The 17,887-nt window shown below is 40.0% G+C and overlaps 1 long non-coding RNA gene across 16 annotated transcripts in view; it reads right to left on the bottom strand.

The window, feature by feature from the left end:
• Positions 1-17,887, bottom strand: part of LOC137974362 (uncharacterized) — a 60,406-nt gene that overhangs the window by 38,346 nt on the left and 4,173 nt on the right. For 10 of the 16 annotated variants that reach the window (XR_011117435.1, XR_011117436.1, XR_011117433.1 and 7 more), the window contains 6 exons: positions 14,789-14,928; positions 14,512-14,579; positions 10,900-11,038; positions 5,961-6,100; positions 5,684-5,751; positions 2,069-2,207 (listed from right to left, as the gene is read on the bottom strand). This is a non-coding gene — a long non-coding RNA (uncharacterized lncRNA). Of the gene's footprint in view, positions 1-2,068; positions 2,211-5,683; positions 5,752-5,960; positions 6,101-10,899; positions 11,042-14,511; positions 14,580-14,788; positions 14,929-15,653; positions 15,729-16,262; positions 16,448-17,887 lie in introns of all 16 variants that reach the window. The other 6 variants (XR_011117427.1, XR_011117426.1, XR_011117431.1 and 3 more) reach the window with 6 other exon arrangements.

The following is a 17,887-nucleotide window of genomic DNA, read 5'->3' on the forward strand; positions in this document are numbered from 1 at the left end:
AATTGCCTCCACAGGTACTAACACTGTTTTCCTTCAACAGGTGCTTTTTCTTTTCAGGGTATCAAACAAACGGCAACTGAATTAGCTTATAAAACCTTGTAACTACAATGAATGAAAATCAATAAAACAAAGAAAAACTCTTGTCAGTCTGCATTTTTTAAAAGTCACTTTGCTGATGTGAAGTGCCATGTAAAACTGACTGTGATTCTGTTTCAGCAAATTTCGTATTTAGAATAATCAGCAACCAAACGTGACCAGATGCTATAAAGATGATTTCGAACGAGAAGGTGAGTCATTACAAACAGGGTGTTGTTTATAACAATTAACCTTGTTATTTACTTTAAGGTTTCAGTTCCACACGAATGTGTACTTGCAAACACTGCAGTAACCCCACCCGAAAGAGGAAGCACTTGATCAAGCACTAGATGGTGTGTAAGTATAATAACTGCCTTTTAATTTTGCTCTATTTTTTTGCCATGAAGAACACTATGCTAAAGAGTTAAATAATTACTTCTGTGAGCTTTAAAGAAGTGAAAAAGAGACTTTGAAAATTGACTGACTATTTTTTGAGTATAACCTTACAAAAGTTAGAGCACTCTGCCCAGGATCCTCTCACATCAGAGACCAAGGCTGGGAACATCTTGTCATTGTGTGTCCCTAAGGATTACTGAAATTTGGAAATGAGGGCTTACAGATGAAGCATGGTGGATCATTATTCAGCAAGCCCTTTTAAAGTTTTATATCGACATTAGAAACATTAAAAATGAGAATATTTAACCAATACTTGGGATTCAAACCCATTATTACTTGTTGCAAATGCCTTCAAGTTAATTTCACGATATTCTGAACAGATACAAATAAAACATAGCTAACTTTTAAAACTTGTTTACTTGGCAGGAGAAAAATGGTGTCTCAATTCTGCAGCAATATGACCTCTAGTGTTCCTCTAACCTTGACGTCATCTTTGCAATCACAAGAGACGCAACGGCTCCACTCCGATGAACTTTTCTGTTCTCAGGGCTAAGCAGCGATTTATGACAACAATATCTTTGCACCTGTTGCTGGTACTCATGTTAGACTTCCTTATTGTTGCTCACAATATGAAGATTCCCCTGGTAGATTGCACACAATATTTTGAGATTGAAACTCTGTATTGAGGTTCCTCCACATCTTGTGTCTAGTTGGAGTCTGAGCTTGAGTCAATCATCTCAAACAGGATTTTCCTTGTGGGGTTGATTGGGTAGACTGGAAGGTCATTCTAACAGCCTCTATCCCCACAGAATCAATCAATGACTTGAACTCAGTTAATTATTTTGGCTTGCACCAGAACCATTGCTCCACTGTGCAATATAAAATCTCTTCACAATCCCCTCATTTGCCCTTACGAAGGGTTACTCAGTACATGTATGCATGATCTGGATGGAACACGATAGTTGACTTGGCTTTCTGCACTCACTCAAACAAATACTGAAAAGCATTGTTAAAAGTTCATGAGTACTACGCCAAGAGTTTCTGGGCAAAAAGGTCTTTCATTGCCTTGAAAACCATTTCTTTACAAGGAAGTTATGCCACAATAACACTTCTTTTCGTGATTCCCACAGATGCCAATCCAGGTCTACGTTCTCAATTTTTTTACAATGACCAAAGATAATTGCAAACACAAAGTCATTATACGTGCCTGAGAAAAATAAGGAGTCTTGCATTTACCACCCTGTTGTAAATAAGACTTGCTTTTCAATTGCATTTTACCACCTTTTGCCATTTTCTTTGACAACTCACAATAGCTGACTGTTTCTCTTTCCCATTTACTGTGAAATATTGTAAGGTATTGCCCTTTGGTTGATGGTGATGAGGTTCCTAAGGACATCTTGACCCCACAAGGAAACAACCATGTACTTTTATCTCCATCATGCAACTGCACTAAAGTGTGTGCTCTTGTTCAGTTTGCACTTTCGCAAATTGCTTCTACATGTACCATGTTTTAGTTAGCCCAAGAAGATGTACGTGAAATCTACCCAACCCATTTCTTGTGCAAATTACAACAACAGTTGCTGACAATATTCCTTACCTCAACTAAGCGGTGCTGCCTGGGATCATGTTGGTAATTGACCAGAAGATTGCCTTTGCCCTCACACAACGTCTTGAGCTTGACAACCCAACCCATGGCCAAACCAGAGTGCAACTTGATTAAGCTTCCATTTCATGATCTGCTAAGAGGAAAATTTATATTCTATTTGAAAGTACCCATCTCTCTGCAGCTGTGGTTTCATGTAGGGTTTATTAGTGTAGGCTAATCACTTACCTGGAAATTCTCACAAGAGGCTAATCAACTAACTAATGGGAAGAGAGGATACTTGACAAACCTTAAAAGGTCAGTGGCTAGACCTTGCTCGGAGAGCCGGCCTAGATGGAGATGTTAGGCACTTCAATCCCTCCACTAACCTCGGAGCTTACCTAAGGAAAGCTGGAGTACCCCTTAGTCTTACCATAGACACTGGCTTGCCACAAGGCATGGGGAGCGGAATAAAGGACAGTTGCATTGGTGGATGGGCCTTCCATGGCCAACTGAGTATACACTGTGCAGCCAGATGCTGACGTGTATCCTGGGATCCACTCACCCTGGTTAGAGAACCACTGTGGTTCATGAAGGCAACGGCAAACCATAGTTTGCATACAGATTTGTAGTATGACCATATTGTAATGGCTACATTGGAGAGTATAGGACCTGATGACGTTACCAGGATCTTTCTTTCGCAAGATGCCACGTCGAGCAGGAGATGATCATGTGAAATCCTCCTCTTTGATGATTTGAAATGGTGTATGGAATGTAAGAACAATGTCAAGGCAATAGAAGTACAAATGGGAAGACTGGAGAGGCAGATCCCAGGTCTTACTGCAGTGTGTTTCAAAACAAAAAAGGAGACTTTATTAGCGATGAGGTGGGTTTAATTTACTTTACTCTGGGGTTACAAGGAGAGAGAGTGCTGTTGCCCTGCTCCTGGACAACCAGGCAGGAAAGTGTGTTGAGAGAGGAGAACCTTATAATGGACTCCTGGTGGTAATGGTCATAGTAATGAATTTATATAGCACATTTCCTATTCACATGCGCTTTTTACAAGTAATCAACCGTTGGACATCAGCATATACATGTACAGGCGCCGCTGGCAGCCGCCATTCATTCATTAGTGATCTCACCCAACCCATGAATGAATGAAATGAGGCCTGACCACAACACTGGGATCTACATACCATACTCTTTGTGACATATGTGTGGCTTCTTTTACGTCCCACAGGATTATGAACATTACAGGGTTGTGAGACAGGATCTATGGTTTATGGTCCTTATCTCAGAAGACTTGAAAGTCTAACTCTTTGCAGATGTCATTACAAAGACAGCACTTTCTCCTGAGTTGTTTAAAGACCCTTAGTGTGTGGTGGACTAGAGGAAATGCATGATAACATTGATCAAATATTTAAACATGGACAAGGGAACGACTACGTAATAGGACTGGGGGATTTCAGTGCAGTTGTTGGTGAAGGAAGCAATGGTTTAATAGCAGGCTGTTTTTTAGCCTTGGTGGCAGTAATGATAGGTGAGACTTCCTAATCGAGTTCTGTAAAATAATGCAGGAACAATATGACAGCTAACACCTGGTTTGAGCACAATTTAATGGGCCGATTCCAATTCTGATCACAATCTGGTCATGATGATGGTTAAGCTAAGTTTGAAAAGAATATGTGGTAGTAGGAAAACCAAGAGGTAAAATAGAAAGAAGATCTTTGCAGAAGACATGGATCAATATCTTCAAATGAATGCAAGTCAAAACTCATCACAGAACAGATGGAGTTAGCTCAAAATTGCACTTTGGAAAAGTGGGGAAGAGAACATTGGATACGAAGTAAGCAACAAGCCTACGAAGCCTTGGGTTCTTCTTATTTTGTCCATCATTGCCGATGAAGACAGGTTGGGTACATCACTTGTTGAGAACCCTCATTTCGCTATTGAGTCCTCCTGTAGGAGCTCTGACATCACATGTTAGAAATTCATATCAAGAGTCTTGACGAGCTGAGTTCAGTTGTCACTCCTTATGATCATCCCTTTTCTGTTTAGCTTTGGTAATCCTATTGGCTACTTTTGTTTATCAGAGCCCTACACATAACTCTTTCTCTGGCTAGGTCCTCCCAAGTTTCTTAGTCAATATCACATTTCTTGAGGTTTTGTTTCCATCGGCCCTTGTACCTTTTCTTTTGGCATACACAATTACTGTGTGACCTCCCTTCAGTTCTGAGTACAATATGACTTTGGGAATTCTTTTCTTCTGACATTAATACATGACCTGCCTGTCTGAGTTGTGCTGTTATGATCACCTGTTCCATGCCAGTCCTGTTACCTTTCTCCAGAACCACAGTATTTGGTAGTGTGTCTTGCCATCTGATTTTCATGATTTTTCAAAACAGGTTAGTTGGAAATGGTTAAGGTGCTTCACATGTCGGCTGTAAGTTGTCCATGTTTCACATGCATATGGAAGCAATGTGACAACTACAGATGATAGCCAAAAAGGAAGAGAGGCGAAATGAAACAATGTAAACATGGTACCTGGTAGAGGAATGCATGGGAACAATGAACTTTGCAGACAAATGGAAGAAGTGAGTGCTAAAAGGTGGGCGAGTCAGCTGTATAAAGCCTGGTGAGCAATTTCTAATCTTCCTTGAAGGCAAACAATGAAATCAAGTTACAAACCAAAACTATATCAGAATTTAATCACACAATTGCAAGATGAGTACTGTGAGAATGAACTAGATTGAGAATAAGCTGGATGAAGGATGCACTTTAAAAGATAAAAAAAATACTGACAAATGCCTTCAGCATCAATCTGGAAAAGAGAATCATCAAGATTGTCATCTGATGCACTTCATTTTTGGGGACAAGTCATGGTCCACGAAAAAAGAGAGAGATGTGAGATGAGTCTTTGGAATAAAGAACTTTCACCTGTTGGCGAGGAGGGGGTCATCACATCTATGATCAATAACACTACTTAGCATGGTCCTACCCATCGGCATAGGGAGCTCCTCTCTCCTGGAAGACCTTAAACAGGAATGTAGTAAAGGAAGCACACCCAGCAGTGGGAACTGCAAGAAATGCCCAGTCTAATGGGAGAGAACACACACGCCACACAGAAGTGCCTGAATTTTGTATATGGGGTACAAAGGGACCTCAACATGGTCCTCAGGGAGTTAGCACGCCCCTGCCCCTTTTGGAGTGCTATTTCCCACTGAATTTCATGACACCAAAAAGGTAAGCCCAAACTTTGAAAAGAGAATCGCATTTATGTGAAACAGGAGATGTTGGGCTGAAAGTTGCCTCTTGCCATTCTAAATGGACAAAATGTCTTTGACATTATAACTCCATTAGCTCCACTTATCGATTAACATCTCAAAAACGTGAGATAAGACTAAGTAAGGCAATTTCATGCTTTATTGATAAGAATCAATTTTCTGTTTCCCGTTTCACATATGTGTGATGCTAGTTCTTTCTAATTTAAATTAAATAATTATTATGTACATATTAGTAACAGAAAATTATCAAGTAAGGCTGAAGTAAAAGTAGTAAACAAATGCACTTAGCACCATATGGTGCCAGATGAAGACAGGTTTATTTCAATACCATTTAAATCACATTTACCTGGTTGCTCAGTTTGATCATTATCCACAAAACGGCTGAGCTCTTGTGATAAATGCTGCACTTGCTTGCTAAAAAAAGTCAAAGCTGTCAGACATGGTTTCACACTACTCTGCTTTGAAGAATCTTTTAAAGATTCACAAAGTTAGGATTCAAGACAAAGCTTCATTTGTACTTCAAGTTATTGTAAAATTCCTTGTTTCATTCCCTACGTGAAAATATCAATCTCATCTCATCTCATCTAGTCTTAATCAGGATCAAGTAAAACTCTTGTTATTACCTTTGCTTCCTACCAGGAACTCAACTGATGGACAGCCCAGTGGACATCCTCAGACAGAACGATTTAAGTTTCCACTCAGAACAGATTCCACCACTGTTGCAGGCTGCCAATCCACTTTACGGTACCCTCGGCTTGGTATCCTGTAAAACACAGCGTATTGCTTCTGATCAGCCAAGGCAAGTCATTTGCAGCATTGTGATGAAAGATGCATCATTGCAGTAAGTTGACTTTTGTGTGGGTTGGGATATGGGGGGTTAAGATAATTAAGCTCTGGTTGAATCTTGCAAAGCATACTTTGCACACACATGCATTCGGTCAGAAGTCAATTGGCTTCTTCATTCGGCTTAATTAATGTAGCTAGATTAGTTAATGAGACCCATGGTACGGGATGGCTCCTCCCCTTAGGCTCCCATTACGTTTGGGTTTCTTTGCAGGTATTTCCGTTCACAACTGGAATTTGATCGGCTTCTTCAGTATCGTTGAATATTCTTTTCGGCTTTCTTCGTCTTTGTTTCGGCTTAAAGGACAGCACTTTGTCTTCCGACACTTTCATCTGAGCTCACCTTGTTGGTCATCTACAATTGGAGTTCCTGAAATGTTTCTCTACCAATGAAGACTTCATCTTCTAGAAGCTTTCCTTTCTAGTTACCCTTTCCAGAGACTTTGATTTGATGTCATTTGGATGGTCATCTACCAATGGAGTTCCTGACATTTTTTCTACAAACGAAGACTTCATCTTCCACAAGTTCTCGCGCTTAGTTGCATGCACTGAAATTGAATTTTTTCACACGATACACTTCACTTGCCAGAGCCAGTGCTGAGTCAAGTGAAGGTTTAATCTCGTAAGGTTCAACCAGACACTTACAATAATTAAGATAACAGGCCATTTCAATTTTGTGGGGAGATCTCATTTGGGAACTTCCTTCAAGTTGAGTGGTCTCTGTAGTAAAACTTAACACAATTAGGTTAGGCTCGCAATGTCTGTTGTGGCTTTACCTCTTGCCTTTAAAAAAAAATTTTTCCAAATGACCCTCTTTAAAAACTACACTTTAGACTGGGAAAATTCAGTTTGACCAAACAAAAGTTAATTTACAATGGCAATGTGGTAACTGCTTACCTCAGCCTTGCGGGGATAGGTTAGGTAAACCATAGGTGTCAACTAAGTACTCACTAGGGTAAGCTGTGATGAGGCTGTGTTTCTTCTCTTTCTTAAATTGCTTAATTAAGAGGAGACACCTCATTTACAGGCTACCCAAGGGAATTCACGGGACAATCCACACACCCTAGTCCAAGCTTTTTTTAATATTATGTTAAGCATAACTGACTAAGAAGGATGCAACTGACCTGAAGACCAAGAGGAAAGGCAGTCAGTTATAGTTAGCACTCCAAGAGAGTGCGATGGGAGGATTTTTTCCACTATGGTGGTGGTAACACTGAGACATTGACAATAACTATTGTCTCCTTGTTAGTTTTACCTTGTGGAAGGAACCTCCTGTCAAAAAGCCCTGCATTGCATATGGCAGGCAGTAGGACTAGTAGCATTCACACTAAACATCTGTAAATTGCAAGAATCCAGTGACACTGATCAGCAGCAGTCCCAGCCCAAGTACAATCAATGGTTCTTAAGGGCACCTTGTGGAATTGCACTGGAACCAGCCAGCTGAAGACGTCAATAACCAAAAGACTACTTTTGAAATGAGTCATGTTAAGTAGTTAGAGTAGCTGCCAATGAGGCGAAGACTGCTCAAAACAGAGCCAAGGATAAAAGGACATCACTTTAAATTAACCCAAATAGTTTTAATACCTATTGATATTGACAGAATAGCTATTATAAACTTGTACTTAATTTTAAAAATATGCAGCTGCTTCAACTTGCAAGAGGCAGATGTTCTGCCAAAAGTTAAATTCTTTCAAATCAAAAATGGGTTTATCATTGACGGGGATTTTTAAATGTGTGTTGAGACAGCTGTCAATACTTAATAACTGGCTGGTTGGTTCCCATTTTCGGGTAAGTGAAGTCCTGGCAAAAAAACATCAAGGAGGCTGAAATGGAGACTGGAACGTAACAGCAACCCGTATAAGGTAAGGCCAATTTTCATGGCACAACTTTTGTTAAAAACTGTTTCAGGAATTGAAACGGATCTACACCAGGATTCTAACCTGTGATAGGCCAGGCCTAGGGGATTAGCAGTGCACCACACTGCACTACCCCTTGGCAACAAAAGTTGTATCATGTCAATGGGTCTGAGGCAATACACTACAACCTGGCATGAGGTATGTGGAACTTTTGTATTTTTCTGCCGATTCCGAATGCGCACTTCTTTCGATTTTTCGGTGCTCTTAACTACAGGATTCACTATTCGATTCATCGTCAACACTTCGATCATTTCACTGCTATTCCGCTATGGCTACATGAAGAACTCGCCATTCACTATGATAATGACAATGGCCTGGAAAGCCCTGAAAATATTCTTGGTTTTGCCAGGCACCCAAATTTTTCCAGCATAGGTGCGCACCCAACCATCAAGACCTTCAGATGCAGTGGAGTACTTAATAAGTAACGTCAAGGTTGCTTTGTAACTATTAAAAGAAAGAAATAAAACTTTTAACACTAAACCTGTTGTCAAGCTGGTCATTTAAAGATGATTAACACAAAGAGCTACTGCAGTACTGCACAAATAAAGAACTTTTCGCTAACAACAACTCATTGCCTCCACAGGTTCTAACACAACTTTGTGCCGACAGGTGCTTTTACTTTTCAGGGTATGACAGTAATGTATAAAACAAAAGACTGTAATATGTTCTGCTGACTTATCACAAATAAAAGAAACAAAAACCATCTGGCAGTCTCTTCATTTTCTAACCAAGATTAATTGCCTCCACAGGTACTAACACTGTTTTCCTTCAACAGGTGCTTTTTCTTTTCAGGGTATCAAACAAACGGCAACTGAATTAGCTTATAAAACCTTGTAACTACAATGAATGAAAATCAATAAAACAAAGAAAAACTCTTGTCAGTCTGCATTTTTTAAAAGTCACTTTGCTGATGTGAAGTGCCATGTAAAACTGACTGTGATTCTGTTTCAGCAAATTTCGTATTTAGAATAATCAGCAACCAAACGTGACCAGATGCTATAAAGATGATTTCGAACGAGAAGGTGAGTCATTACAAACAGGGTGTTGTTTATAACAATTAACCTTGTTATTTACTTTAAGGTTTCAGTTCCACACGAATGTGTACTTGCAAACACTGCAGTAACCCCACCCGAAAGAGGAAGCACTTGATCAAGCACTAGATGGTGTGTAAGTATAATAACTGCCTTTTAATTTTGCTCTATTTTTTTGCCATGAAGAACACTATGCTAAAGAGTTAAATAATTACTTCTGTGAGCTTTAAAGAAGTGAAAAAGAGACTTTGAAAATTGACTGACTATTTTTTGAGTATAACCTTACAAAAGTTAGAGCACTCTGCCCAGGATCCTCTCACATCAGAGACCAAGGCTGGGAACATCTTGTCATTGTGTGTCCCTAAGGATTACTGAAATTTGGAAATGAGGGCTTACAGATAAAGCATGGTGGATCATTATTCAGCAAGCCCTTTTAAAGTTTTATATCGACATTAGAAACACTAAAAATGAGAATATTTAACCAATACTTGGGATTCAAACCCATTATTACTTGTTGCAAATGCCTTCAAGTTAATTTCACGATATTCTGAACAGATACAAATAAAACATAGCTAACTTTTAAAACTTGTTTACTTGGCAGGAGAAAAATGGTGTCTCAATTCTGCAGCAATATGACCTCTAGTGTTCCTCTAACCTTGACGTCATCTTTGCAATCACAAGAGACGCAACGGCTCCACTCCGATGAACTTTTCTGTTCTCAGGGCTAAGCAGCGATTTATGACAACAATATCTTTGCACCTGTTGCTGGTACTCATGTTAGACTTCCTTATTGTTGCTCACAATATGAAGATTCCCCTGGTAGATTGCACACAATATTTTGAGATTGAAACTCTGTATTGAGGTTCCTCCACATCTTGTGTCTAGTTGGAGTCTGAGCTTGAGTCAATCATCTCAAACAGGATTTTCCTTGTGGGGTTGATTGGGTAGACTGGAAGGTCATTCTAACAGCCTCTATCCCCACAGAATCAATCAATGACTTGAACTCAGTTAATTATTTTGGCTTGCACCGGTACCATTGCTCCACTGTGCAATATAAAATCTCTTCACAATCCCCTCATTTGCCCTTACGAAGGGTTACTCAGTACATGTATGCATGATCTGGATGGAACACGATAGTTGACTTGGCTTTCTGCACTCACTCAAACAAATACTGAAAAGCATTGTTAAAAGTTCATGAGTACTACGCCAAGAGTTTCTGGGCAAAAAGGTCTTTCATTGCCTTGAAAACCATTTCTTTACAAGGAAGTTATGCCACAATAACACTTCTTTTCGTGATTCCCACAGATGCCAATCCAGGTCTACGTTCTCAATTTTTTTACAATGACCAAAGATAATTGCAAACACAAAGTCATTATACGTGCCTGAGAAAAATAAGGAGTCTTGCATTTACCACCCTGTTGTAAATAAGACTTGCTTTTCAATTGCATTTTACCACCTTTTGCCATTTTCTTTGACAACTCACAATAGCTGACTGTTTCTCTTTCCCATTTACTGTGAAATATTGTAAGGTATTGCCCTTTGGTTGATGGTGATGAGGTTCCTAAGGACATCTTGACCCCACAAGGAAACAACCATGTACTTTTATCTCCATCATGCAACTGCACTAAAGTGTGTGCTCTTGTTCAGTTTGCACTTTCGCAAATTGCTTCTACATGTACCATGTTTTAGTTAGCCCAAGAAGATGTACGTGAAATCTACCCAACCCATTTCTTGTGCAAATTACAACAACAGTTGCTGACAATATTCCTTACCTCAACTAAGCGGTGCTGCCTGGGATCATGTTGGTAATTGACCAGAAGATTGCCTTTGCCCTCACACAACGTCTTGAGCTTGACAACCCAACCCATGGCCAAACCAGAGTGCAACTTGATTAAGCTTCCATTTCATGATCTGCTAAGTGGAAAATTTATATTCTATTTGAAAGTACCCATCTCTCTGCAGCTGTGGTTTCATGTAGGGTTTATTAGTGTAGGCTAATCACTTACCTGGAAATTCTCACAAGAGGCTAATCAACTAACTAATGGGAAGAGAGGATACTTGACAAACCTTAAAAGGTCAGTGGCTAGACCTTGCTCGGAGAGCCGGCCTAGATGGAGATGTTAGGCACTTCAATCCCTCCACTAACCTCGGAGCTTACCTAAGGAAAGCTGGAGTACCCCTTAGTCTTACCATAGACACTGGCTTGCCACAAGGCATGGGGAGCGGAATAAAGGACAGTTGCATTGGTGGATGGGCCTTCCATGGCCAACTGAGTATACACTGTGCAGCCAGATGCTGGCGTGTATCCTGGGATCCACTCACCCTGGTTAGAGAACCACTGTGGTTCATGAAGGCAACGGCAAACCATAGTTTGCATACAGATTTGTAGTATGACCATATTGTAATGGCTACATTGGAGAGTATCGGACCTGATGACGTTACCAGGATCTTTCTTTTGCAAGATGCCACGTCGAGCAGGAGATGATCATGTGAAATCCTCCTCTTTGATGATTTGAAATGGTGTATGGAATGTAAGAACAATGTCAAGGCAATAGAAGTACAAATGGGAAGACTGGAGAGGCAGATCCCAGGTCTTACCGCAGTGTGTTTCAAAACAAAAAAGGAGACTTTATTAGCGATGAGGTGGGTTTAATTTACTTTACTCTGGGGTTACAAGGAGAGAGAGTGCTGTTGCCCTGCTCCTGGACAACCAGGCAGGAAAGTGTGTTGAGAGAGGAGAACCTTATAATGGACTCCTGGTGGTAATGGTCATAGTAATGAATTTATATAGCACATTTCCTATTCACATGCGCTTTTTACAAGTAATCAACCGTTGGACATCAGCATATACATGTACAGGCGCCGCTGGCAGCCGCTATTCGTTCATTAGTGATCTCACCCAACCCATGAATGAATGAAATGAGGCCTGACCACAACACTGGGATCTACATACCATACTCTTTGTGACATATGTGTGGCTTCTTTTACGTCCCACAGGATTATGAACATTAAAGGGTTGTGAGACAGGATCTACGGTTTATGGTCCTTATCTCAGAAGACTTGAAAGTCTAACTCTTTGCAGATGTCATTACAAAGACAGCACTTTCTCCTGAGTTGTTTAAAGACCCTTAGTGTGTGGCGGACTAGAGGAAATGCATGATAACATTGATCAAATATTTAAACATGGACAAGGGAATGACTACGTAATAGGACTGGGGGATTTCAGTGCAGTTGTTGGTGAAGGAAGCAATGGTTTAATAGCAGGCTGTTTTTTAGCCTTGGTGGCAGTAATGATAGGTGAGACTTCCTAATCGAGTTCTGTAAAATAATGCAGGAACAATATGACAGCTAACACCTGGTTTGAGCACAATTTAATGGGCCGATTCCAATTCTGATCACAATCTGGTCATGATGATGGTTAAGCTAAGTTTGAAAAGAATATGTGGTAGTAGGAAAACCAAGAGGTAAAATAGAAAGAAGATCTTTGCAGAAGACATGGATCAATATCTTCAAATGAATGCAAGTCAAAACTCATCACAGAACAGATGGAGTTAGCTCAAAATTGCACTTTGGAAAAGTGGGGAAGAGAACATTGGATACGAAGTAAGCAACAAGCCTACGAAGCCTTGGGTTCTTCTTATTTTGTCCATCATTGCCGATGAAGACAGGTTGGGTACATCACTTGTTGAGAACCCTCATTTCGCTATTGAGTCCTCCTGTAGGAGCTCTGACATCACATGTTAGAAATTCATATCAAGAGTCTTGACGAGCTGAGTTCAGTTGTCACTCCTTATGATCATCCCTTTTCTGTTTAGCTTTGGTAATCCTATTGGCTACTTTTGTTTATCAGAGCCCTACACATAACTCCTTCTCTGGCTAGGTCCTCCCAAGTTTCTTAGTCAATATCACATTTCTTGAGGTTTTGTTTCAATCGGCCCTTGTACCTTTTCTTTTGGCATACACAATTACTGTGTGACCTCCCTTCAGTTCTGAGTACAATATGACTTTGGGAATTCTTTTCTTCTGACATTAATACATGACCTGCCTGTCTGAGTTGTGCTGTTATGATCACCTGTTCCATGCCAGTCCTGTTACCTTTCTCCAGAACCACAGTATTTGGTAGTGTGTCTTGCCATCTGATTTTCATGATTTTTCAAAACAGGTTAGTTGGAAATGGTTAAGGTGCTTCACATGTCGGCTGTAAGTTGTCCATGTTTCACATGCATATGGAAGCAATGTGACAACTACAGATGATAGCCAAAAAGGAAGAGAGGCGAAATGAAACAATGTAAACATGGTACCTGGTAGAGGAATGCATGGGAACAATGAACTTTGCAGACAAATGGAAGAAGTGAGTGCTAAAAGGTGGGCGAGTCAGTATAAAGCCTGGTGAGCAATTTCTAATCTTCCTTGAAGGCAAACAATGAAATCAAGTTACAAACCAAAACTATATCGGAATTTAATCACACAATTGCAAGATGAGTACTGTGAGAATGAACTAGATTGAGAATAAGCTGGATGAAGGATGCACTTTAAAAGATAAAAAAAATACTGACAAATGCCTTCAGCATCAATCTGGAAAAGAGAATCATCAAGATTGTCATCTGATGCACTTCATTTTTGGGGACAAGTCATGGTCCACGAAAAAAGAGAGAGATGTGAGATGAGTCTTTGGAATAAAGAACTTTCACCTGTTGGCGAGGAGGGGGTCATCACATCTATGATCAATAACACTACTTAGCATGGTCCTACCCATCGGCATAGGGAGCTCCTCTCTCCTGGAAGACCTTAAACAGGAATGTAGTAAAGGAAGCACACCCAGCAGTGGGAACTGCAAGAAATGCCCAGTCTAATGGGAGAGAACACACACGCCACACAGAAGTGCCTGAATTTTGTATATGGGGTACAAAGGGACCTCAACATGGTCCTCAGGGAGTTAGCACGCCCCTGCCCCTTTTGGAGTGCTATTTCCCACTGAATTTCATGACACCAAAAAGGTAAGCCCAAACTTTGAAAAGAGAATCGCATTTATGTGAAACAGGAGATGTTGGGCTGAAAGTTGCCTCTTGCCATTCTAAATGGACAAAATGTCTTTGACATTATAACTCCATTAGCTCCACTTATCGATTAACATCTCAAAAACGTGAGATAAGACTAAGTAAGGCAATTTCATGCTTTATTGATAAGAATCAATTTTCTGTTTCCCGTTTCACATATGTGTGATGCTAGTTCTTTCTAATTTAAATTAAATAATTATTATGTACATATTAGTAACAGAAAATTATCAAGTAAGGCTGAAGTAAAAGTAGTAAACAAATGCACTTAGCACCATATGGTGCCAGATGAAGACAGGTTTATTTCAATACCATTTAAATCACATTTACCTGGTTGCTCAGTTTGATCATTATCCACAAAACGGCTGAGCTCTTGTGATAAATGCTGCACTTGCTTGCTAAAAAAAGTCAAAGCTGTCAGACATGGTTTCACACTACTCTGCTTTGAAGAATCTTTTAAAGATTCACAAAGTTAGGATTCAAGACAAAGCTTCATTTGTACTTCAAGTTATTGTAAAATTCCTTGTTTCATTCCCTACGTGAAAATATCAATCTCATCTCATCTCATCTAGTCTTAATCAGGATCAAGTAAAACTCTTGTTATTACCTTTGCTTCCTACCAGGAACTCAACTGATGGACAGCCCAGTGGACATCCTCAGACAGAACGATTTAAGTTTCCACTCAGAACAGATTCCACCACTGTTGCAGGCTGCCAATCCACTTTACGGTACCCTCGGCTTGGTATCCTGTAAAACACAGCGTATTGCTTCTGATCAGCCAAGGCAAGTCATTTGCAGCATTGTGATGAAAGATGCATCATTGCAGTAAGTTGACTTTTGTGTGGGTTGGGATATGGGGGGTTAAGATAATTAAGCTCTGGTTGAATCTTGCAAAGCATACTTTGCACACACATGCATTCGGTCAGAAGTCAATTGGCTTCTTCATTCGGCTTAATTAATGTAGCTAGATTAGTTAATGAGACCCATGGTACGGGATGGCTCCTCCCCTTAGGCTCCCATTACGTTTGGGTTTCTTTGCAGGTATTTCCGTTCACAACTGGAATTTGATCGGCTTCTTCAGTATCGTTGAATATTCTTTTCGGCTTTCTTCGTCTTTGTTTCGGCTTAAAGGACAGCACTTTGTCTTCTGACACTTTCATCTGAGCTCACCTTGTTGGTCATCTACAATTGGAGTTCCTGAAATGTTTCTCTACCAATGAAGACTTCATCTTCTAGAAGCTTTCCTTTCTAGTTACCCTTTCCAGAGACTTTGATTTGATGTCATTTGGATGGTCATCTACCAATGGAGTTCCTGACATTTTTTCTACAAACGAAGACTTCATCTTCCACAAGTTCTCGCGCTTAGTTGCATGCACTGAAATTGAATTTTTTCACACGATACACTTCACTTGCCAGAGCCAGTGCTGAGTCAAGTGAAGGTTTAATCTCGTAAGGTTCAACCAGACACTTACAATAATTAAGATAACAGGCCATTTCAATTTTGTGGGGAGATCTCATTTGGGAACTTCCTTCAAGTTGAGTGGTCTCTGTAGTAAAACTTAACACAATTAGGTTAGGCTCGCAATGTCTGTTGTGGCTTTACCTCTTGCCTTTAAAAAAAATTTTTCCAAATGACCCTCTTTAAAAACTACACTTTCGACTGGGAAAATTCAGTTTGACCAAACAAAAGTTAATTTACAATGGCAATGTGGTAACTGCTTACCTCAGCCTTGCGGGGATAGGTTAGGTAAACCATAGGTGTCAACTAAGTACTCACTAGGGTAAGCTGTGATGAGGCTGTGTTTCTTCTCTTTCTTAAATTGCTTAATTAAGAGGAGACACCTCATTTACAGGCTACCCAAGGGAATTCACGGGACAATCCACACACCCTAGTCCAAGCTTTTTTTAATATTATGTTAAGCATAACTGACTAAGAAGGATGCAACTGACCTGAAGACCAAGAGCAAAGGCAGTCAGTTATAGTTAGCACTCCAAGAGAGTGCGATGGGAGGATTTTTTCCACTATGGTGGTGGTAACACTGAGACATTGACAATAACTATTGTCTCCTTGTTAGTTTTACCTTGTGGAAGGAACCTCCTGTCAAAAAGCCCTGCATTGCATATGGCAGGCAGTAGGACTAGTAGCATTGACATTAAACATCTGCAAATTGCAAGAATCCAGTGACACTGATCAGCAGCAGTCCCAGCCCAAGTACAATCAATGGTTCTTAAGGGCACCTTGTGGAATTGCACTGGAACCAGCCAGCTGAAGACGTCAATAACCAAAAGGCTACTTTTGAAATGAGTCATGTTAAGTAGTTAGAGTAGCTGCCAATGAGGCGAAGACTGCTCAAAACAAAGCCAAGGATAAAAGGACATCACTTTAAATTAACCCAAATAGTTTTAATACCTATTGATATTGACAGAATAGCTATTATAAACTTGCACTTAATTTTAAAAATACGCAGCTGCTTCAACTTGCAAGAGGCAGATGTTCTGCCAAAAGTTAAATTCTTTCAAATCAAAAATGGGTTTATCATTGACGGGGATTTTTAAATGTGTGTTGAGACAGCTGTCAATACTTAATAACTGGCTGGTTGGTTCCCATTTTCGGGTAAGTGAAGTCCTGGCAAAAAAACATCAAGGAGGCTGAAATGGAGACTGGAACGTAACAGCAACCCGTATAAGGTAAGGCCAATTTTCATGGCACAACTTTTGTTAAAAACTGTTTCAGGAATTGAAACGGATCTACACCAGGATTCTAACCTGTGATAGGCCAGGCCTAGGGGATTAGCAGTGCACCACACTGCACTACCCCTTGGCAACAAAAGTTGTATCATGTCAATGGGTCTGAGGCAATACACTACAACCTGGCATGAGGTATGTGGAACTTTTGTATTTTTCTGCCGAATCCGAATGCGCACTTCTTTCGATTTTTCGGTGCTCTTAACTACAGGATTCACTATTCGATTCATCGTCAACACTTCGATCACTTCACTGCTATTCCGCTATGGCTACATGAAGAACTCGCCATTCACTATGATAATGACAATGGCCTGGAAAGCCCTGAAAATATTCTTGGTTTTGCCAGGCACCCAAATTTTTCCAGCATAGGTGCGCACCCAACCATCAAGACCTTCAGATGCAGTGGAGTACTTAATAAGTAATGTCAAGGTTGCTTTGTAACTATTAAAAGAAAGAAATAAAACTTTTAACACTAAACCTGTTGTCAAGCTGGTCATTTAAAGATGATTAACACAAAGAGCTACTGCAGTACTGCACAAATAAAGAACTTTTCGCTAACAACAACTCATTGCCTCCACAGGTTCTAACACAACTTTGTGCCGACAGGTGCTTTTACTTTTCAGGGTATGACAGTAATGTATAAAACAAAAGACTGTAATATGTTCTGCTGACTTATCACAAATAAAAGAAACAAAAACCATCTGGCAGTCTCTTCATTTTCTAACCATGATTAATTGCCTCCACAGGTACTAACACTGTTTTCCTTCAACAGGTGCTTTTTCTTTTCAGGGTATCAAACAAACGGCAACTGAATTAGCTTATAAAACCTTGTAACTACAATGAATGAAAATCAATAAAACAAAGAAAAACTCTTGTCAGTCTGCATTTTTTTAAAAGTCACTTTGCTGATGTGAAGTGCCATGTAAAACTGACTGTGATTCTGTTTCAGCAAATTTCTTAT

The sequence above is a fragment of the Montipora foliosa genome, chromosome 10 (genome assembly GCF_036669935.1).
Source record: "Montipora foliosa isolate CH-2021 chromosome 10, ASM3666993v2, whole genome shotgun sequence".
In the NCBI taxonomy this organism is placed as follows: domain Eukaryota; kingdom Metazoa; phylum Cnidaria; class Anthozoa; order Scleractinia; family Acroporidae; genus Montipora; species Montipora foliosa.